General features: G+C 44.7%; 1 pseudogene; it reads left to right on the forward strand.

Moving 5' to 3' along the window:
* The first annotated feature begins 355 nt into the window (after nucleotides 1-355).
* Nucleotides 356-24,126, forward strand: part of LOC140193376 (solute carrier family 2, facilitated glucose transporter member 11-like) — an 80,808-nt pseudogene continuing 57,037 nt past the window's right edge.

Below are 24,126 nucleotides of genomic sequence, written 5' to 3' on the forward strand. Positions count from 1 at the left end.
GTGTGGGGCCAAAAATGGAACTTGAAGGCACTGATTGTACTTGTAGAGTACTTGGATCGATTGCGACATCACACTCACCTGCGCAATGGAAGAGTCTGGTTCTTCTAAAGGTTAATGGGTATTCTCATCGCAATATGAAGAAAGTGCAACTTAGGTATTTTTAAGATAATTAACAGAGCATGAAAAGAGATTCTGGAACAATCTGCTCATGCACAGACTATATATAAGACCCATGTTGGAACTTGAAACGCTACCCATCCGATCCTTCTTTTTCCCTTTGGTGCTTTCATTTAAACTTGCAGCCTTTGTAACTTTTTCCTTACCTGCAGAAATTGGGAGTGGCTTAGGATCAAAGATCTAATGGAAAATATCCTGAAGGAGCTGGTATGAACCATATTATTTTAATCATGCGTGTGTACAGATTGGGTGTTATTATTGACAATCTGTTTTGTGATTGGATGATGTTGTTTCTTCAGCAATGCTTTGATTCATGAAAATGGAGTTGCAGGGCAAACACTGGGACAATTCACCAAGCAATGCTTCTCCTGGGACTCCAGAGGTCCTCATCCAGGGGCAGGGTCCCCAGGAGGCCTGCTTTACAAGCAGAGGGGCAACACTTTGGCAGCACAGACTCATGGACTGAATCCTTCAATATGCACTGAAAGATAAAGCTTTCACCTTCTTCTCAACTTCTTGTCTTGTTTGACTTGCTCAGTAAAGTACATGGGTACAGAAGGTCTTGGTCTCCATTGGTAATGGGCACAGACCTTCAAACACTGTCAACCACTTACGCTTAGGGAGAGATTGAAACTGTTCAACAGCAGAAGCACAACCAGGAAACCTTCTCGGTATGATGCTTAAATAGAATTATAGTTAGCTACTTTCCATTTTCTGAATACTATTTTCTTAAATCTGTATTTTTAACACACAAGATTTAGTGGAATAAAAATGGTCTTATTACAAGTTAACAGTGCAGGGAGCTGAAAGTAAACTAGCTGTTGACCAGTATATTTCAGTGCAGAGAGTTTGTAATGGAGAAGTTATCAGCATGTGAACTCTAATATTTCAATTTCCTGATTGTAAGCACTTTTTTCTGACTTCTTTAAAATTTTCTATTTTTGGATTTTGTGGGTTTTTTGTTAACTACGTCAGAGGAGATTGGGGAGAATGGAGTTATATTGCACTAGGATGCACGCAGTTCAAGAAATTGCTTAGACACTGTTGGGAAAATTCCTTTTGAACAATGCAAGAGAGGAGAATAGAATGAAAGAGAGCATGTAGGATGGAGCTTACAACAAATAATGAGAAGGAGAGTGCAGAGGGAACAGAGGAACGTAGACAAAAGGAAATGCCGGGAGGAAGACAGTTGTTGGAAGTGTAGGAACAGGGACAAAGAACAAGTGTAACAATGGACTATTTGTCAGGCAAGTGGGTATATCTCTCCATTAATGTACGGACATTTTCAAGGGCTGGTTTTCAAAAGGAAAAGTGCATTGAGTAATGAAAATGAAAAAGGAATGCACAAAGACTGAGGAACTTAGAGTCAATGAAGAGAAAAATAAAAGATAATAAAAAGATACTTATAGCAGAAAAAAGCATACTATTCTAATGGTGAGAGATTAGGATGTCTTAACGTACGATTTTCCAAAGACTAGTAAGCAAAGGGGAAAGCTGACACGATGTAATTGCTTATTTACTGACTTACTGCCTGTTACACCGCTGGTGTTTAGGGCAGCAATGAAGGTCCCCCATCTCTGGTGGTGTTCAGGGCTTCTCTCATTGTGTCAGCAGCTTCCCCTCAGTTTCCACTACTGTCAATCATGCAGATCCTGGGCGGATACTGTCGCACTCAGTTGCAGAAGGATTCTTCATTGTTTCTGTACCAATTTTGTTTGACCAGTCAAGGTTGTAGCCCTGATCTGACCCCCCAAACCTGGAGGACCAGTGGACCACTCTTAGTCTGTCTCTAGCCTTTGACCTGTTTGGCATGGGTGATCCTACCAACAGCCAAAGCATAAAGTCCTGACATGGCTCTGCAGATCATTAAGGCAAGCAAACCTCCAAACCATCGCAAGGTTATGGTCCTCTATAGGAGCTGCTTATTGTGGAAGGAATGATTACAAAGATAAAGAGGTTATTCTTCAGTTATATAGGTCTTGATGAGACCCTGTCCTCAGTTCTGTGTAAGGCATTGATGTCATGACTTAAGAAAGGATGTAAATGCATTGGAAGCAATTCAGAAATTCACTAGTCTAATTCAAGTAATGGACAGGAATCTTGTGAGGCATGGTTGGATGGGCAGAGCTTGTATCCTCTGGATTTCAGTAGAGAGAGAAGTGAATTAGATATTGAGTAATTTTCACAGGATGAATATAGAGAGGATGCTTCCTTTCATGGGAGAATCGAGAACTTGGTGTGGAGGTCACCTTATTTTAACAAGAGGTTGGCAAACTCAGAGAGATGAGGAGAAATTGTTTTCTCTCAGCTTTGTCAATGTTTGAAATTCTCTTCCTTGAAGAGACAGAGTTCTGGATTTTTTTAAAAGTTGGAGGGGTCAGCAGCTTGGTAATCAAGGAAAAGAAAGGCATCAGTGAATAGATGTAAATGTCTAGTTGAGATTCAGATCAGATTAGCTATGAATTTATTAAATGGTGGGGCAAGCCTGGGGCCGAATGATTGAATCTCAAAGCACATTGTGTGAATGTCAATAAAGTACTTACGAATTTTCAGTGCACAGAGTGCAAGTAGAGTATGGTGGCAAATTTACATAAACTTCAGGGAAGGAAATTATATCGAGATGCAAGGGAATGTCATCAAAACTATTAAGTCATTTTGTACAAAGTCAGAATGTACTCGAAATACTGGAAATACTCAGCAGGTTAGTGGAGAGGAAAAGAGTTTTAGTGTTACTTACCAATAACCGCTCATCAGCACTAGATAACAAATAAGCAAAAATAAATCAAAGCTGAAATTAAAAAAATATGTAATAAGCAATATTCATTTCTACTGGAAAAGTAGTCCTATCTTGTGGCTTTTTCACGCAGGCTCGAATGCGGGCATGTAACTTCATGCGGACAGCTTCGATTGTTCAGAGATGTTTTGGAGGGATATAGAGAAGAGTTAAATTGGAACATGGGAGGACTTAATTGGAAAGCCTTTAACAATAGGTTGGCGACTAAATGTATGATTAACCCGTCCTTGTGGTTTCCAATACAGGGGAGACACTGACTTTGTGCTGCTTGCTTATTTACATTATTACCGCTAGCAGCTTGTACAAATTCATTGTTTCATTAGTTACACACTTCTGCCACGGACACAAAACTATAGCTGGTTATCACCACTTGTTACTTGTTAGAAGAGACTGGGCCATTATAGACCTGGACCTGCTTGAGTTTGTTCCTCCAAGGCTACCTCCGATGAGTCAACAGCCTTCCACCAGTCATACTGCAGCCACTACAATCGTGTTACATAGGACACTGGAGCAGAAAGATACATGCGAAAGACATTCACAAGGGTCAGTAGTTGACCTGTCATAGGAAGGTGCTAACTTTGTGTTGTCTTTTATTTTGGCATTATGGCCCAAATCGTCACTGTGATCAGAAAATGAGGCAAGGAAGTTGCCCGTATGGTGAATTGTGGTTGAATCTACTGGCATTGCTATTGGAATTGTAGTTTGTAGATAATCTGATCAATCTGATCAAGGTTACCTCTTCCTTTGGCTCCTACTGCAACTCCCCCTTCTGCTCCTGCACCTCGTCTACCCTCTACAAGTCTGCTAGCTGGGGGTAAGACCTGTTGACAGAGCTTTCCCAGAGTCTATTAACAAGTTATAAAGAACCGTGTTTGCAGATTAGAGTAAGTTTCTCATCATGTCAGGAATCTGTTTATTTGACTGTCTCTTTTCTGATTATGGAGCTTACAGTGGATACTGAGGCAACGGGAAACCATTTCCAGAACTATTCAGCACATCGCAGAAACCAGCCTTCCTTCTACACTTCCAGTTGCCTTGGCAAAGCAGCCAGCATAATCAAAGATCCTGTCCATCCTGGACTTTCTCTCTTCTCCTTCCTCACAATGGGTAAATCTACTGACTCTCGCTGCTACTTTGACTATACCTCTTCCCACCCTGTCACTTGTAAAAATGCTATTCCCTCTTTCATTCCTCCACCTCCACCCTATCTGTTCTCAGGATGAAGCTTTCCATTGCAGGACATCTGAGATATCCTCCTTCTTCAAAGAACGGGGTTTTCCTTTCTCTACCGTTGATACTGTCCTCACCTGTATCTCCTCCATTTCCTGGACACCACCCTCATCCCATCTTCCCACTGCCAGAACGGGGATAGAGTTCCTCTTGTCCTTAACTACCACCCCACGAGCCTCCATATCCAGCACATCATTCCCTGCAACTGCTGCCATCTTCAATGGGATCCTACCACCAAGCACAACTTTCCCTTTCCCCCATTCTCAGCTTTCCACAGGGATCGCTTTCTCCATTCACCCCTTCCTACTGATCTCCCACTTCTCCTTGCAAGCAGAAGTGTTACAGCTGTGCCTTCACCTCCTCCCTGACCACCATTCAGGGCCCCAAGCCCTCCTTCTTGGAGAGGCAACAATTCCCCTGCAAGTCTGTCGGGGTCATCTACTGTATCTGGTGCAGCTGGTGTGGTGAGACCCAATGCTTTGTTGAGCTCCTTTGCTCTGTCTGCATCAGGCAGGATTTCCCAGTGGCCATCCATTTTAATTCCGCTCCCTATTCCCATTTTGACGTGTCAGTCTGCGGCCTCCTTTAGTGGCATGATGAGGCCACTCTCAGGTTGGAGGAGCAACAATTCATATTTCATCTGGGTACTGTCCAACCTGGTGACATGATCTTCAATTTCTCTGACCGGTAATTTCTCCCCTGCCCCTTTTCTCTTTTTCCATTTCAGCTCCCCTCTTACCCGTTCTCTTCTTACTTGCTTATTACCTCCCTCTGGTGCCCCTCCTCCTTCCCCTTCATGGTTCACTCTCCCCTCCTTTCAGATTCCTTTTTCTTCATCCCGTTACCTTTTTCATCTATCACCTTCCTTTCCAGTCCTGATAAATGGTCTCAACCTGAAATATCGACTGTTTATTCCTCTCCATAGATACTAAGCTCCTCCAGCATTGTGTGTGCGTGTTAGTCTAGATTTCCAGCATCTGCAGGATCTCTGTTTATCAGTTTCTGTCCTGGTGTTCTAAACTTACTGAAAGGTACTATTGTATGATAGAAACATGGAAATCTACAGCACATTACAGGCCCTTTGGCCCACAATGTTTTATCGACCATGTAACCTATTCTAGAAACTGCCCAGAATTTCCCTACCGCATAGCCCTTATGTTCCTAAGCTCCATGTACTTATCTAGGAGTCTCTTAAAAGACCCTATTGTGCCTGCCCCAATCACCATCACTGGCAGTGCATTCCACGCACCCACCACTCTGTGTGTGAAAACTTACCCCTGACATCCCCTCTATACCTACTTCCAAGCACCTTAAAACTATGCCCCCAGCCATTTCAGCCCTGGGAAAAAGCCTCTGTCTATCCACACGATCAATACCTCTCATCATCTTATACACTTCTATCAGGTCACCCCTCATCCTCCATCGCTCCAAGGAGAAAAGGCCAAGTTCACTCAACCTACTCTCATAAGGCATGCTCCCCAATCCAGGCAACGTCCTTGTAAATCTCCTGTTACGTACCCCGTAACTGGGTTGCCAAACCAGCAGAAATGGATCACTCAGTTGGAGTCTGGATTACTAGAACTAAGAAAGTTTTATTAAAGAAACAAGCAACACGGTAATCGAAAGGATAATAAATGCAACAGTTCAGCAATGATAACCACACATGTGCACAGAATTAAGATAACAGGATCAATCAAGCTCTCTCGTTGTCTAGGGATAAATGACCAATTTCAAAGTGACACAAAGTTCAGTCCAATTTAGTAGTTCAGTTCGCAGTAATCGTTGCCATGGCGATGGACAGCGTGGGGGGAGAGAGAGAGAGAACGGGAACGACTGATCATTCAGACACGGCTTCCACTCACAGACCGGCGAGATTGCTCATAAGCAGCTTTCCGGGCGGGTCCTTGGTGATGTCACCTGAGGTCACCGACTGTGACCCCTCCTCCAGATGCGGTCGATCCTCTGCAGTGAACTCGGCACCCAAGCAAGGGAGGACACACACCGGGTTCCCGCTGATCGTACCTTTCCACCCTGTGCGTTGTCCGGTACTTCCCACCGACTCGTGAGAGGCGCACCGCTTCCAGGGTCTCGTTACCTTGGGTGTCGTGTGTGTGTTGCCTTAGCGAACCTGTCCCTTTTTATCCCCCTGCTGGGGTATCGCCTGTCCATCACTTCAAACAGTTCAGGGTTCAAAGGGGGAGCCGCTCCAGACAGCTCTCTCTCCCGTCCCTTCATTACACATCTTCAGACGCTGCTCCATTGTTCCTTATCTCTCCTTCCCCTGAGGACAGGTGGCAGACCAACTGCTGATGTCACTGATGCTAACCCAGGCCAGCAAACATCTTAATTTTATGTGTATTCTCGTCACACTTCCCCCCCTTTAAGGATTTTTACCGGGAGGTAAAAATTACAAACATGAATACATTATTTGATACACACACAAACATACATCTTTATCAGCTATTTGGCTAATACAGAGAATTTGAAGCTGTCAACACCTTGACAGACAGTCAACGATCACATTTTCCGTGCCTTTTATATTTCTAATTTTTATATCAAATTCCTGTAGCATCAGACTCCAATTTAGCAATCTTCTGCTTTATCTTTCATAGTGGCCAAAAACACTAATGGGTTGTGGTCAGTGTAAATTACCAGTGGTTTCCGTGCCGGGCAAATATAAACTTCAAAATGTTGTAATGCTAGTATGATGGCCAGTAGCTCCTTTTCCACAGTGGAATAGTCCCTCTGATGGGTATTAAATTTCTTAGAAAAGTAAGCGACTGGGTGCTCAACCCCCTCTTTGTCTGTCTGCAACAGCACCGCCCCGGCAGCTTCGTCGCTAGCATCTGTTGCTAGTTAGAAGGGTTTTGAAAAATCAGGCGCATTTAGCACAGGATGGTGACACAGAATCGCCTTCAGACTCTCGAAGGCTTGTTGACAAAGGTCGTCCCACACAAACTTCGCATTCTTTGGCAAAAGCTTAGTGAGAGGGAGAGTAATATCCGCAAAGTTTTTGCAAAACTTCCTGTAGTACCCCACTATCCCCAAGAACCTTCTCAGGGCTCTCTTGTCTGTCGGGGTGGGGACCTCCGAGATAGACCGCACCTTAGCCTGCATCGGAGCCAGCTGCCCCTGTCCTACCACAAATCCCAGAGAAGTGACCTTCGCGTGGCCGAACTCACTTTTTGCGAGGTTAGCTCCCCCACCGCCACAATGTGCTCCTCCCACGTGTCACTCCAGACCACAACATCATGCACCGACCCTTTGCATCGCCTCGGGACATCGGGACATACACCTGTGTGCCGTTTAATTAACTTTATCAATGGCCCGCTTTGTTCGGGGGTTAGGTGAGAGACCTTGTCAGCAAGATTAGCCAGAACAATAGAGTTCTCCAATCGGGTCGGCACCATATTCACCTTTTCAAAATGGGTTTTTCCCGTCTCATTCGACTCCCCAGTCTCAGTAATTTCTGTGATAACACCAACCGGGTTTTCTTTCTGATCGTGGTAGGCTTTTAACATGTTAATGTGTACCAACTGTGTGGGTTTACGCCTGTCCGGCGTTTCGATAACATAGTTCAAAGGGTCTATCTTCTTAGTTACCTTGTACGGACCGTGGAATCTCGCCTAGGGGGTTGGCTACCACTGGGTACAGAACTAAGACCCAATCGCCCACTTGGAACTCTTTTTCGCGGGCACGCCTATCATACCATTTTTTCATTTTAGTCTGGGAGTCTCGCAGATTTTCTTTGGCAAGGTCACAGATCCTTTCCAGCCTCTCACGAAATTTTAAAACATAATCAATCACATTAATTTGAACTGCCGGACTGAACCATTGCTCTTTTAGTAAGGTCAGGAGTCCTCTGGGCCGATGACCAAAGACGAGCTCGAATGGGCTTAACCCCAATGACTCTTGAACCGTGTCCCTCACGGCAAATAACAGGAGGGGCAAAGCATCATCCCAGCTCCTAGCGTTTTCTTGACAGTAAATTTTAATCATTGTCTTTAAGGTGGCGTGGAATCGTTCCAACGCCCCTTGTGACTCAGGGTGGTACGCGGAGGCCAAAATCTGCTGTGCTCCCATCTCATCCAACATCCGTCGGAATGTGTGAGATGTGAAGACACTCCCCTGATCCGACTGGATTTCCCTGGGCAGCCCCACCGTAGTGAAAAATTTCACAAGCGCCTTTACCACAGCGGGCGCCTTCACGCTGGCCAGGGGCACAGCCTCCGGAAACCTGGTGGCGGCGCACATCATAGTCATCACATACTCCCGCCCACTCGCAGTTCTGGGCAGGGGACCGACAAAATCCACAATGACTCGGGAAAAAGGTTCCCCGAAAGCGGGTATCGGTCGAAGGGGCGCTTTAGGCAGGACCTGATTTGGCTTCCCTACCACCTGACATAAATGACATCCCTACAGTATTCAACAATATCTTTCCTCATGTTTGGCCAGTAAAAGTCCTTCATAATTCTGTCGACTGTCTTCCTCACCCCGAAATGTCCACCGAGGGGTACCTTGTGGTCCAGGTTAAAAATCTCGCCCCTATAAATCTTCGGCACTACCACCTGGTGTACAACTCCCCATTCCTCATCTGCCGGCACAGTAGGTGGTCTCCATTTCCTCATTAGTACTCCCTCCTTTACATAATAGCCTACTGGCTCCTTTTTTAATTCTGCCTCTGAGAGCTGTCTCTGCCAAATCCATCAGCTCCTCGTCCCACTCCTGTGCCTGTATAAGGTCCCCCCGGCTAATGCTAAGTCTGCCTCAGCTCCCTCACTCCCTCTTGTTTCATTTCGTTCCGTCTTTTCACTTTCTATCCCCCCCCCCCCGTACAAGGCTGGCAGAAACGTTTCAGCTAACTTTAAGTCGGCCTCTGCAGCTTTTCTCGTCATCCGCCTAGTTACTGCGCAAACGGGATAAACCTGCGAGTCCACGGGCGGGGCCTCCATGCTGGCAGGCTGACTTGTAAACCTCATGGCGGGGAACACAATTCCCCCCGCGGGGTCATTTCCGAGCAAGACTTCCAAGTCTTTCATCGATAATTCGGACCTCACCCCGATCGTGACTAGTCCAGAGACCAAGTTGCTTTGTAGGTGTATCTGGTGCAAAGGCACGGCTTCAGTCCCTTTTCCAATGCCCTTTATCACACTGACCTCCCCAGTCTCGGTCTCTGAGCTAAAGTCTAAAGCACTCTTCAGTATTAGTGACTGACACGCTCCCGTGTCTCTCCAGATCTGCACTGGAACTGGTTTTAACCCCTCCTTCACTGACACCAATCCGGCCGAGATAAACTTCTCGCGCCCTTCCTGAACTTTATCAGACCTCCTCTCCCTTGGCGGTGGGTTTGCCGGCTCAATACAGCCAGCCGGAACCCCCGTCTTTCCTTTCCTTGCGGCAAAGCACCTGGACGCAAAGTGTCCGACTTTCCCACAATTATAACAGACGACCCCAGGGGACTTCCTACCAGACTGCTCCCGGTCTACCTTATCCTTTTCACTAGCCGCCGGCTTACTTACTGACTTTTCTGGCGGACTCTCCCCGCCGTCCTGACGACCCTTTTGGTAGCCTTTACTCGGGGCAAACTTCATTTTATGCGTCAACACATACTCATCCGCTAACTTAGCAGTTGCGGCTAACGTGGCTGCCTCTTTCTCATCGAGGTAGGGTCTCATACCCTCAGGGACACAACCTTTAAACTGCTCAATCAGGATCAGCTGTAGCAGTCTGTCATAATCCCCCTCTACTCCCTTCGAGGCGCACCAACGCTCACAATATGTCTGCATCTCACGGGCAAACTCCAAATACGTGCGGTCCCACTGCTTCCTCGCATTCCGGAACCTCTGCCGGTATGCCTCCGGGACCAACTCATAAATCCTGAGGATGGCCTCTTTCACCACCTCATACCGCTGGGCATCTTCTGCAGACAAAGCGGAGTAAGCTTCTTGGGCTTTCCCTTTGTTTCTCCTCTCTCTCCAACTGTCTGTCCCTCTCTTTCTCCTCTCTCTCCCACTGTCTGTTCCTCTCTTTCTCTTCTCGCTCCAACTGTCGTACCCGGAACTCGTGATCGAGTCTCAGTTTTTCAAGCTGTACCTGTACCGCGTCTCCAGCAGGTTTTTCAATAGACACCACCCCCAGCTCGCCTTGGGGAAACACACGTTTAGATACATAGTGCTCTACAATAGCTCTGTGTATCTCCTCTCTCCTCATTGTCGACTTCACCTTAGCAAGATTCAACCGTTTGGCCACAGCTACCAATTCCGATTTCCTGGCATCCTCTAGTGCCTCCAAGGTCGGCGCCTTTATAAATTCCTCAGCCTCCATTTCTGCTGTTTGTCTTTTCTTTCTTTCGGGAATTTTAACCCAACCAATTTACTCCATCCCAAATTTAGCGTTCAAAATCCCAGATGAGCCCCCACTTATGTTACGTACCCTGTAACTTGGTTGCCAAACCAGCAGAAATGGATCACTCAGTTGGAGTCTGGATTACTAGAACTAAGAAAGTTTTATTAAAGAAACAAGCAACACAGTAATCGAAAGGATAATAAATGCAACAATTCAGCAATGATAACCACACATGTGCACAGAATTAAGATGACAGCATCAATCAAGCTCTATCGTTGTCTAGGGATAAATGACCAATTTCAAAGTGACACAAAGTTCAGTCCAATTTAGTAGTTCAGTTCGCAGTAATCGTTGCCATGGTGATGGACAGCGTGGGGGGAGAGAGAGAGAGAACAGGAATGACTGATCATTCAGACACGGCTTCCACTCACAGACCGGCGAGATTGCTCACAAGCAGCTTTCCGGGCGGGTCCTTGATGATGTCACCTGAGGTCACTGACTGTGACCCCTCCTCCAGATGCGGTCGATCCTCTGCAGTGAACTCGGCACCCAAGCAAGGGAGGACACACACCGGGTTCCCGCTGATCATACCTTTCCACCCTGTGTGTTGTCCGGTACTTCTCACCGACTCGTGAGAGGCGCACCGCTTCCAGGGTCTCGTTACCTTGGGTGTCATGTGTGTTGCCTTAGCGAACCGGTCTCTTTTTATCCCCCTGCTGGGGTATCGCCTGTCTATCACTTCAAACAGTTCAGGGTTCAAAGGGGGAGCCACTCCAGACAGCTCTCTCTCCCGTCCCTTCATTACACATCTCCAGATCGCCTATCCATCACTTCAAATAGTTCAGGGTTCAAAGGGGGAGCCGCTCCAGACAGCTCTCTCTCCCGTCCCTTCATTACACATCTCCAGATCGCCTGTCCATTGTTCCTTATCTCTCCTTCCCCTGAGGACAGGTGGCAGACCAACTGCTGATGTCACTGATGCTAACCCAGGCCAGCAAACATCTTAGTTTTATGTGTATTCTCGTCACACTCCTCTGCACCCTTTCTATAATTTCCACATCCTTCCTATAGTGAGGTAACCAAAACTGAGCACAGTACTCCAAGTGGGGTCTATCTAAGATCTTATACAGCTGTAACAGTACCTCACGGCTCTGGAGCCCAGTCCCCATCACACCATACGTCTTCCTAACAACACTGTCAACCCTGTCAATGGACTCTTGACCTCATAATCTACCTCGTTATGACCTCCACTATACTTTCCCTGTACTGCAATTCTTCATTAAAATGGAGAGTGACATAGTTAATTCAGAAACAAAGGTTCTGAACTTAAAGATGGGTAACTTTGAAGGTATGAGATGTGAATTAGCTAAGATAGACTGGCAAATGACACAAAGGATTGACGGTGGATATGCAATGGCAAGCATTTAAAGGTTGCATGGATGAACTACAACAATTGTTCATCCCAGTTTGGCAAAAGAATAAATCAAGGAAGGTAGTGCACCCGTGGCTGACAAGGGAAATTAGGGATAGTATCAATTCCAAAGAAGAAGCATACAAATTAGCCAGAGAAAGTGGCTCACCTGAGGACTGGGAGAAATTCAGAGTTCAGCAGAGGAGGACAAAGGGCTTAATTAGGAAGGGGAAAAAAGATTATGAGAGAAAACTGGCATGGAACATAAAAACTGACTGTAAAAGCTTTTATAGATACGTAAAAAGGAAAAGACTGGTAAAGACAAATGTAGGTCCCCTACAGACAGAAACAGGTGAATTGATTATGGGGAGCAAGGACATGGCGGACCAATTGAATAATTACTTTGGTTCTGTCTTCACTAAGGAGGACATAAATAATCTTCCAGAAATAGTAGGGGACAGAGGGTCCAGTGAGATGGAGGAACTGAGCGAAATACATGTTAGTAGGGAAGTGGTGTTAGGTAAATTGAAGGGATTGAAGGCAGATAAATCCCCAGGGCCAGATGGTCTGCATCCTAGAGTGCTTAAGGAAGTAGCCCAAGAAATAGTGGGTGCATTAGTGATAATTTTTCAAAACTCGTTAGATTCTGGACTAGTTCCTGAGGATTGGAGGGTGGCTAATGTAACCCCACTTTTTAAAAAAGGAGGGAGAGAGAAACCGGGGAATTATAGACCGGTTAGCCTAACGTCGGTGGTGGGGAAACTGCTGGAGTCAGTTATCAAAGATGTGATAACAGCACATTTGGAAAGCGGTGATATCATCGGACAAAGTCAGCATGGATTTGTGAAAGGAAAATCATGTCTGACGAATCTCATAGAATTTTTTGAGGATGTAACTAGTAGAGTGGATAGGGGAGAACCAGTGGATGTTGTATATTTGGATTTTCAAAAGGCTTTTGACAAGGTCCCACACAGAAGATTAGTGTGCAAACTTAAAGCACACAGTATTGGGGGTAAGGTATTGATGTGGATGGAGAATTGGTTAGCAGACAGGAAGCAAAGAGTGGGAATAAACGGGACCTTTTCAGAATGGCAGGCGGTGACTAGTGGGGTAACACAAGGCTCAGTGCTGGGACCCCAGTTGTTTACAATATATATTAATGACTTGGATGAGGGAATTAAATGCAGCATCTCCAAGTTTGCGGATGACACGAAGCTGGGTGGCAGTGTTAGCTGTGAGGAGGATGCTAGGAGGATGCAGAGTGACTTGGATAGGTTGAGTGAGTGGGCAAATTCATGGCAGGTGCAATTTAATGTGGATAAATGTGAAGTTATCCACTTTGGTGGCAAAAATAGGAAAACAGATTATTATCTGAATGGTGGCCGATTAGGAAAAGGGGAGGTGCAACGAGACCTGGGTGTCATTATACACCAGTCATTGAAAGTGGGCATGCAGGTACAGCGGGCAGTGAAAAAGGTGAATGGTATGCTGGCATTTATAGCGATAGGATTCGAGTACAGGAGCTGGGAGGTACTACTGCAGTTACACAAGGCCTTGGTGAGACCACACCTGGAGTATTGTGTGCAGTTTTGGTCCCCTAATCTGAGGAAAGACATCCTTGCCATAGAGGGAGTACAAAGAAGGTTCACCAGATTGATTCCTGGGATAGCAGGACTTTCATATGAAGAAAGACTGGATGAACTGGGCTTGTACTCGTTGGAATTTAGAAGATTGAGGGGGGATCTGATTGAAACGTATAAAATCCTAAGGGGATTGGACAGGCTAGATGCAGGAAGATTGTTTCCGATGTTGGGGAAGTCCAGAACAAGGGGTCACAGTTTGAGGATAAAGGGGAAGCCTTTTAGGACCGAGATTAGGAAAAACTTCTTCACACAGAGAGTGGTGAATCTGTGGAATTCTCTGCCACAGGAAACAGTTGAGGCCAGTTCATTGGCTATATTTAAGAGGGAGTTAGATATGGCCCTTGTGGCTACGGGGATCAAGGGGTATGGAGGGAAGGCTGGGGCGGTGTTCTGAGTTGGATGATCAGCCATGATCATAATAAATGGCGATGCAGGTTCGAAGGGCCGAATGGCCTACTCCTGCACCTATTTTCTATGTTTCTATGTTTATTCTGCACTCTGTTATTGTTTTATCTTACAATGCTCAGTTGTAAAAATTGATCTGTACAAACATTACGCACGACATGTCTTTCACCTAATTACATATGACAATAATAAACCAATTTACCAACCTGCCACTCCTTCAGTCAGAAATCTTTTAGGATTGCACTAGAGACTTCGAGGGTTAATGTTCTGCATTTCAACGAACTAGTGAGAAAAATAGTTTTGTTGTTGAACAAAGTTGAACACCTTCATAGTTTCTGAATATTGCAAACAATGTGGCTGGGCTGCCTCCTGAATTGGGCTCTGTAGTAATCGGGGTTAGAGCAGGTTCAACACAAAGATTAGAATTGGAAGTAAAAGTGAACACGGCCACTCTAGGCAGTGTTATCAAATTACAGCTGGAGATGATTTCAAGGGTTAAGGATTAACCTTATTCATGATATACAGTCACATGGATTAGGAGTTTGTTGTGGTGTGTTGGTGTGATATGTAACAGAAAAAACAACATTCAACAATCAGAAGGAATCATTAATTCTATAAAAAATTAGAGGCTAAACACAGATATGGAATAAAATGTACATAAATACAAACACCAGCATGTATTTATAATGTAAACAATTTTATAAAATGCGGTTTAAAGTGTTTATCGTGCAGTGATTGAGATAATAGACAGAGGAGGGTGTGATGGGCTAATTAGAATGGTTAATCAGATCATCTGTCTGAGGAAAGAAACTTTTAAAATGCCATGAATTTTTTGTTTTACTAGCCCCATAGAGCTTTCCAGACGGGAGCTTTTGGAACAGGCAGTTTGCAGGGTGGGTGGTGTCTGCAATGATTTTGCAGGGATGGTAGACTGCAGACAATGGCCTTTCCTGCTGAAAATCTGGCGAGAGATCCAAATGTTTTGGAAGAGCTCTCACTTACAGAGGGAGCAAGGTGGAGAATCAGTTCAGAACAGAGAGTGACACCTGTATAATAAATCTCATTATCCTTTTTATCTTCGGGAGCACCTGGCTCAGTCTTCCATCAGCTTTATTGTAATTGCCATGAAATTTTTGTTATGATGCACACCAACTGCACCAGCTTCTGGGGTTTATACGCTCTGACTCTCCGGAATATCAGTAACTGGCACGGCCCCTTTAAAGATTCAAGCCCATCCGCTAACTGGCGCCCATGTTTTGGCACCTGGATTTTAATATTTAAAGAGTATCTGAAGTGAGCTTCGGTGCTCAGCTGTCAGCTGTACTTTGATTCTTGTCTAGTGTCTAGTTTTAAACCTGTCCTCGTTTCAGTCTCGTATCCTGTCTCGATTCTAATTTCGGGTGCTCCCACACTTGGATCCTTGCCATTCTTGTATGACTGAGCCAGGACCCAGTAGGGGATTGGAGCCTCTTGTCAGCTGTGGCCAGCCATGGCGAGAAGTTTTCTAGACAGAGCCTGGAGATACACGACCTCCAGGTCGCCATGCACCGACTGCCGCAAGGAGGATGCCAGAGTCGATCAAGTGAGGCTGTCGGTAGCATTGTGGAGTCGGTCCATCTGCTGACCCCAGAGAGACTCGGCAGTGACCCAGGTACTTGCCAGGGCTTCCTCACTCAGTGTTCATCGGTGTTTGAACTCCAGCCCTCCCAGTCTCACGTGGAGCGCAGAAAGGTGGCCTTCATGATCTCCCTTTTGACTGGGAGGACCCTGGCCTGGGCCACTGCGCAGTGGGAATAGAGGTGGAAGATCAGCTCTGACTCGGCAGAATTCATGAATGCCATGGAGAGGGTGTTCCACCATCCCACCGGAACCAGCTAGGGAACAACCCGTCAACTGAAAATCCCTCCGCAGGAGCTGAGCCAGCATGTGATCACAACTGCCTTGGGTAGTCACCCTCTCGGATCTGGGCAGATCATAAAGGAGATGCTGGTTTTACAAATGAGGACGGGGGAACATGCAGAGGACATTAGTTTCCATATCATAGCCTCTCCTCACACACCTCTGACTGTCCAAAAATAACTCTTGACAGCACCCTTGGCTGTCCAAAAATAACTCTTCCATGAACTGGGAGGAAGGGAGGACCATCGGATAGTCAAGTCTGGGCAAGAGGGAAAGTTTTCAGTTTGGTGAGCCTTTCGATTCTCCCAAGACCGGAGGCCAATTTTTGCTTGGACTAACCTGAAGCCATTAGGAGATTCAGTCCTGCACCTAAGGGCAGGCATGCCGGCTCCAGTCATAAGGACCATGTGAGTCCCAACCCTGTCTAGTCAGAGGTGCACTGGAACTGGAAAGAAAGGGTCTCTAATTCAGGAGCAAGCCAAGAAAGCCACCAAGGAGATGCCAAAGAATTCTGGTGGCTTAGCAGCCAAGCCTAAGGGAAACAGTCACCAGGTCCTGTACAAGGGAAAGGCTCCTAGGCATTGATCCTTGAAACCTAGTCTCTAGTCCCAGGAGAACAAAGACTATTCGTAGCGCCTCATTGTCATTGTCTGAGGATACAGATGACAATTTCGACTCTGATTTGGTCAAGGTTCTGGAGATGGATAAGTACTCTGATTTGGACTCTGTTTTGACAAAAGATTCTAGTGAAACTATGAAGGAGGCTCTGAGGTCTGCCGAATTCCCCTGCCACCTAAGGAGCCTCAGGAGGCACCCTTGGAGGGATGTTCGGAGGCAGTTTCAGCACTCAAGCTGGTCAAAGTTCCCTGTGCCTACAAGGATTTGGAAAAGGTCTTCAGCGAGGGAAGGGCTTTGACTGTTCCACCACGTCAACCCTACGACTCATGTCACTGGTGACTCCGATAACCTTGTCAGTCTCGTGACACAAACCTGACTGGAGTGATTCCAGGAAAGGTGGGCACGACTTTGCAGGGATTAACACTTACAAGGACTTTGAAGAAGAAAGGGAGGTTTGGATAAGGCAGCAGGTTTTCAGGGATTGCGGGATTTCGGGTGTATTTTTGTTTAGGAGGGTCATAATGGTGGGGTGCTGATCGCGCCTGAGGAGGAAGTATATCAGGCTGGGAGGGGAAGTGGGATGGATAGTGCTGGAGTGGGAATCAGATGAAAGACAATGCACGATTGCAAGCACGCACAGTGCAATGAAAAGCCTGCATACAGCAGCATCGCAGGCAACGGCATCAGATAAGCAGCATTCACAGAAACATGAATTAGTCATGAATTATTTTTACAAGCAAGAACGCCATTACAGCAAAAAAAAAGGGGAAGTCCATCTTAGTGCGAGGGGACCAAAGTGGACATAGCGTTGCTAAAGTGTAGTGATTAGGGCTGTGCCAGTTGGTTCAAGCACCTCCTGCAGATACTAATGATGGTGGGGAGGGATGTGTTCCTGAGGTACTGGGCTGAGTTTTCTGCTCTCTCCAGCTTCTTATGTTCCTGCGCATTTGAACTGACATACCAGACCATGATGTAGCTAGTCAGGATAGTTTCAAAGGTACATCTGTTTCTCAGGGTATTCAACGCTTATTTAACCTCCTTTGAAGGTAGAAATGCGGACACACCTTTCAGGTGATTGCACCTATGTGTTGGACTTTGGGCAGATCATTGCCCGGGAATCTGAAGCTGCTGATTGAAGGGTGCATGGTGTGAGTGTCAGGCACTTCCTTAGCTCAACGTGTCCTTAAAGAGAGGAACTAGAGAAAGATGTGACTATGTGTGGATAGTCAGAGTCAGACACCTTTTCCCAGGGCTGAAATGGCTAGCACGAAAGGGTGCAGTTTTAAGGTGCTTGGAAGTAGGTACAGAGGAGATGTCAGGGGTAGGTTTTTTATATGGAGAGTGGTGAGTGCGTGGAATGGGCTGCCAGCAATGACAGTGGAGGCAGATACAATGGGGTCTTTTAAGAGACTCCTGGATAGGTACATGGAACTTAGAAAAATAGAGGCTATGGGTAACCCGAAGTAATTTCTAAAGTAAGGACATGCTGGGCACAGCATTGTGGGCTGAAAGGCCTGTATTGTGCTGTAGGTTTTCTATGTTTCTATCTTTCCGGAGTGGAAACGTCAAACACTAGACAACGTAGAGTAGCTTAGGGTGAGAGAGTGAAAGTTTAACGGAGGTGTGTGAGGTAAGTTTGTTTTACACAGACAGCGATAGGTAGCCGGAATGTGTTGCCAAGGGAGAGAACAGAAACAGCTAAAACTATAAATTTCAAGAGGCGTTGAGACAGATGTATGAACAGAGAATGGAAGGATATAGACCATATGCAGAAAGAAGGGGTTAGCTTCATTCGGTGTCATGGAGAGCACAGACATGTTAGGCCGAAAGGCCTGCTCCTGCTCTGTATGTCTAGGTTTCCATGTAATGCTATGACAGGGGCAATATGACCTGGGGCTTGGGTAGTGTTCCTCAAACCAGGGGCTGCAATATTTTGCTCATGGTTGGTGGGGGGAGTTTTATCCTGGAGGCATCACACACCTCAACTGGTTAGCAATGACTTTGACTCATTCTCATCACTTCCCATACCAGGCCAACTGGTGATAATGCCGGGAGAGGCAGGAAATCCAACTCAACTTGTAACACTTAAACCAGCAAGTAACACACACACAATGCTGGAGGAACTCAGCAGGCCAGACAGCATCCGTGGAGAGGAATAAAGAGGCTGAAACATCTACTCTTTATTCCTCTCCATGGGTGCTGCCTGATCTCCGAGTTCATTTGTGCGTGTTGCTCTGAATTTCCAGCATCTGCAGAATCTTTTGTGTTTAAATGAGCACCTCCTTGCAATACTTGGCAATCAAGCTCACACCATCCCACGAGGAAAACTTGGATCAGAGCTTCACTGTAGAACATAGAACATAGTATGGTACAGAAAATTGAGGTAGTAAATTGGATTAGACATTGGCTTTGCAGAAGAACCCAGAAAGTGGTAGTAGATGGTTGCCTCTCTTACTGCAGGCCTGTGACTAGTGTTGTGTCGCAGGGATCGACACTGAGTCTTGTTGTTTGTCATCTATATCAATGATCTGGATGACAGTGTGATTAACTCGATTAGCAAATTTACAGATAACTCCAAGATCTGGGGTGTAGTGGATAACGAGGAAGGCTAACAAAGCTTACAGTGGGATGAAGGCCAGTTGGAAAAAACGGCAGATGGAATTTAATGCATTGGATAATTTACAATGACCAGTTAACCTACCCACTACGTCTTTGGTCTCCGGAAGAAACTGGAGGACCCGGAGAAAACCCATACATTCCACGGGGAGGACATAAAGAAACTTCTTACAGAGGACGCCAGGACTGAATTCCTAACTCCGACACCCCAAGCTGTAATAATGTCCTTCTAACTGTACGCTACAGTGGCGTAAGATGTTGGTGAGGCCTAATTGTAGTGCTGTGTGCAGTTCTGATTACCTACCTACAGGAAAGATATCAATAAGATAGAATGAGTGCAGGGAAAATTTACAAGGATGTTGCCAGGACTTGAGTTACAGGAAAAGGTTGAAAAGGATAAAACTTTATTCCCTGGCGCATAGGAGACTGAGGGGAGATTTGGTAGAAGTATACAAAAATATGAGGGGTAAATGCAAACAGGCTTTTTTTTCACTGAGGTTGGGTGAGACTAGAAATCGAGGTCATGGGTTAAGGGTGAAATGTGAAATGTATAATGGAACCTGAGGGGGGACTTCTTCACTGAGAATGTGCTGTGGGTGTAGAATGAGCCTCCAGCAGAAGCGATGGATGTGGGTTTGATTTTAACATTTGGGAAATTCCGATAAGTACATGGGTGCAAGGGCACTGGAGGTCCAAGTGAAAGTCGATTGGAGCAGGCAGCATAATAGTTCACCATGGGCTAGATGGGCCGAAGGGCCTGTTTCTGGCTGTAGTGATTTATGACTATACAACAGGCCCTCTGCCCACAATTTTACGCTGAGCTCAAGGTGGTAGTTAAACACCTAGCTAAATTAATCCCTTCTGCTTAAACAATGTCTGTATCCCTCCATTCTCTGCACAATCATGTGCCTACTTCAGAACCTCTTAAACACAATGATCAGATTTGCCTCCTGTGTCACCCCGGCAACACATTCCCAGCACCCACCATTGTCTGTGTGAAAATACTTGCTCACACACCTCTTCTGAAATTTCTTCCTCCTCCCTTATCCACATGCCCTCTAGTATCCAGACATTTCAACCCTGGGAGAAGTACTAGCTATGTATCTATTATTTTTTTGGATTAGAAATGTTTTCATATCTTAATATCTCTCTCACTGTAAACCATCCACTTCAAGGTTGATAATTATCACCTCAATACCTCAAAACATGTCCTCAACTTTGTGACTGTGACAATGAAAAGGTCTTGTTGAAACCAGCAACAATATTGGTGCTTCTGTCTATTAATCAGTTCACCATGTTGAGAATATACATAAAAATAAATTATTTGAAGCAGTGGCCTAGGATATCGGAATAAAAATCTACCTGTGAAGGCCTGTCCGTGTGTGGGAGATTATCTCTCTCTCCATTCTAGTCATCCCAGCGCACAAGGTTACTGGGCATCATTCTTTTGTTGCTGGAAATGCTTTGACAAAATGTCTCTTGTGATTTTTCATTTCATTTTAAAATCTTTTTATTAATATAATCTTCTACAGCTATAAAATAGAGATTCAGCAAATTAGTATATATATAATTAATAAAGCTAAAGAAAAAACCCATATATATGCTAATGGAAAAAAAAATTATAAAAGAAAAAGAAGGAAAAAAGAAAACCCCAGCTAACTAAAAAAAACCCACTAGCTATAAAACAAAAGAAAGAGGAAAAAAACCCATTAGGAACCAACTCCTGGAGCGATACATCTTACAATCATTTATATATATAAAGAAAAAGAAATCAACAACCACCAAATCACATTTATATAACATAAAATTGGAAGGAAACCACGTAAATTGATTCAAATTAAATGATAATATTTCGCAAAAGAGCCCCACCTTCTCTCAAAATCAAATTGGGGATCAAAAGTTCTACTGATTTTTTTCCAAACTAAGACATAACGTTACTTGTCTACGCCCACCTGGACAAGCCAGCGAGCACTGTGAGGGTCATGTTTTTTGACTTCTCCAGTGCGTTCAACACCATCCGCCCTGCTCTGCTGGGGGAGAAGCTGACAGCGATGCGGGTGGATGCTTCCCTGGTAACATGGATTCTTGATTACCTGACTGGCAGACCACAGTACGTGTGCTTGCAATACTGTGTGTCTGACAGAGTGATCAGCAGCACTGGGGCTCCACAGGAGACTGTCTTGTCTCTCTTTCTCTTCTCCATTTACACTTTGGAATTCAACTACTGCACAGAGTCTTGTCATCTTCAGAAGATTTCGGATGACTCTGCCATAGTTGGATGTATCAGCAGGGGAGATGAGGCTGAGTACAGGGCTACGGTAGGAAACTTTGTCACATGGTGTGAGCAGAATTATCTGCAGCTTAATGTGAAAAAGACTAAGGAGCTGGTGGTAGACCTGAGGAGAGCTAAGGTACCGGTGACCCCTGTTTTGATCCAGGGGGTCAGTGTGGACATGGTGGAGGATTACAAATACCTGGGGATACGTATTGACAATAAACTGGACTGGTCAAAGAACACTGAGGCTGTCTACAAGAAGGGTCAGAGCCGTCTCTATTTCCTGAGGAGACTGAGGTCCTTTAACATCTGCTGGACGATGCTGAGGATATTCTACAAGTCTGTGGTGGCCAGTACTATCATGTTTGCTGTTGTGTGCTGAGGCAGCAGGCTGAGGGTGGCAGACACCAACAGAATCAACAAACTCATTCGTAAGGCCAGTGATGTTGTGGGGACAGAACTGGACTCTCTCACGGCGGTGTCTGAAAAGAGGATGCTGTCTAAGTTGCATGCCATCTTGGTCAATGTCTCCCATCCACTACATAATGTACTGGGTGGGCACAGGAGTACATTCAGCCAGAGACTCATTCCTCCAAGATGCAGCACAGAGAGCCATAGGAAGTCATTTCTGCCTGTGGCCATCAAACTTTACAACTCCTCCCCTGGAGGGTCAGACATCCTGTGCCAATAGGCTGGTCCTGGACTTATTTCATAATTTACCGGCATAATTTATATATTACTATTTAACTATTTATGGTCCTATTACTATTTATTATTTATGGTGAAACTGTAACAAAAACCAATTTCCCCCTGGGATCAATAAAGTATGACTATGACTATGACTATGAAAACCATTGAGTTAGTGTAGGAGCAGAGGTATCTTTCCACTTCAGTAAAATAGCTCTTCTTGCCAACAATGTGACGAATGCAATTATATTTCTTGCAATATTTACAGGTCAGACATGTTACAAAAATATATTTCTACGTTTCCATATATGCAAGAATCTGATTTGTTGGACACTATTTTGAATATGAATCCCTTAGTGAGAGGTTCCATTGGTAGAATTTGTAATTTATTTTTACTACAGAAAGATAACCTCTCACTAAAGATTAAGTAAGATCGGAAGAGAGAACTTAATATGACTTCTGTTAATGAAGACTGGTCGCGAGTTTTGAAAATGGTTAATTCTTCTTCAATATGTGCCAATCATTGTTTAATTCAGTTTAAAATTGTTCATCGCTATTATTTAACAAAGGAAAGGCTATCCAAAATATTTCCTAGTAAAGATAATTACTGTGATAGGTGCAAATATGAAGTAGATACTTTGTCACGTATGTTCTGGTCATGTCCCTCGTTGAAATCTTTTTGGAAATCTTTATTTTCTACAATTTCTAAAGCTTTGAAAATTAATTTACAACCTAATACATTGACTGTTCTATTTGGAATAGTTCCGCATCATATTCAGGGTATTTCATTTTCAAACCAAAATGTAATTGCATTTGTCTCTTGTGATTTTTAATTAACCATGGTAAAAATAATATTATATCGAGCTTCAGTGTGGCAGTGGCAGCTGCTCTCTCAACATTTAAGACATATCTAAATGAACCAAATACACATCTCATTAGCCGACACAAAACTTCATCCAAAACCTTACTTCCTTAACTCCTTAACTGCCACGGATTCCCATTCATCCAAACATTCCCATCAGTTCCATTGGATGTTTTTATATTGAGTTGTTGAAGGAAAAAAAAACCCTAAATCCCCCAATCCCAAAGCAAAGGAATTAATGGACTAAGTGCTATAGGAAATGGGTTTTGTGGAGATAAATGCTTGATGGTAGAGGGCCAGAGAGCCTGGAGTCAGATCAATACAGAACATCAGAACAATGTAGACAGAGAGATTCTGCAGATGCTAAAGATCACACAAAAATTACTGGAGGAACTCAGCAGGTCAGGCAGCACCTATGGAGGGAATTAAACAGAGTCATCCTGATGAACGGTCTCAGCTGGAAAGGTTGACTAATTACTCCCTTCCATAGATGCTGCCTGACTTGAGTTCTTCCAGCATTTTGTGTATGTTGGCAAGATGTGATTGGTTCATGTGCTTGTTGTGGAAGTTTGTTGTATTTGTTTCATCTCCTCTTACAATGGCAGTAACACTTTGGGATATCTTTGTGACATAAATACCATGTAAATTCAAATGTCTTTTTCTCTTGTAGTACTTTGAATCTTTTATGGCATGCTCATTGGCATAAATCAGTCTCGCTCCAAAAGAAATGAGTTCAGATTACTGAGTCCAAGTAAACAGACAGAGGGTAATGTTGGGAGAAGAATAATTAAAATCACTGGATTGTACTCCAAACTGTCAAGAGCTGAATGTTCAAAGTATAAGGTTGAATCGTGATCTTAATAAAAGCTCCGCTAACTAGTTCCTTTTACTATTCAACTTTGTTTACCACTTCCTCATAAGTATTAACTTGCAAGGTGTGTTTATGTAATCTCCAGTCCATCTGTTCTTGTTATTGAAAGCAAGTTAACTGCTTAGGTGGTCACATTTCCCACGGACAACAGCACAAAGGATTTGTTCATTTCCATCCGCCCACCATTCAGCTGATCATTCCATAGTCACTTATGAAAGTGGACTAGGACATTAAATCTGCCAAGTCAAAGGCAATCACCTTACAGTCCAAAGCACCTGTAAAGGAATTATTAA

Source organism: Mobula birostris, unplaced genomic scaffold (assembly GCF_030028105.1).
Source record: "Mobula birostris isolate sMobBir1 unplaced genomic scaffold, sMobBir1.hap1 scaffold_576, whole genome shotgun sequence".
In the NCBI taxonomy this organism is placed as follows: domain Eukaryota; kingdom Metazoa; phylum Chordata; class Chondrichthyes; order Myliobatiformes; family Myliobatidae; genus Mobula; species Mobula birostris.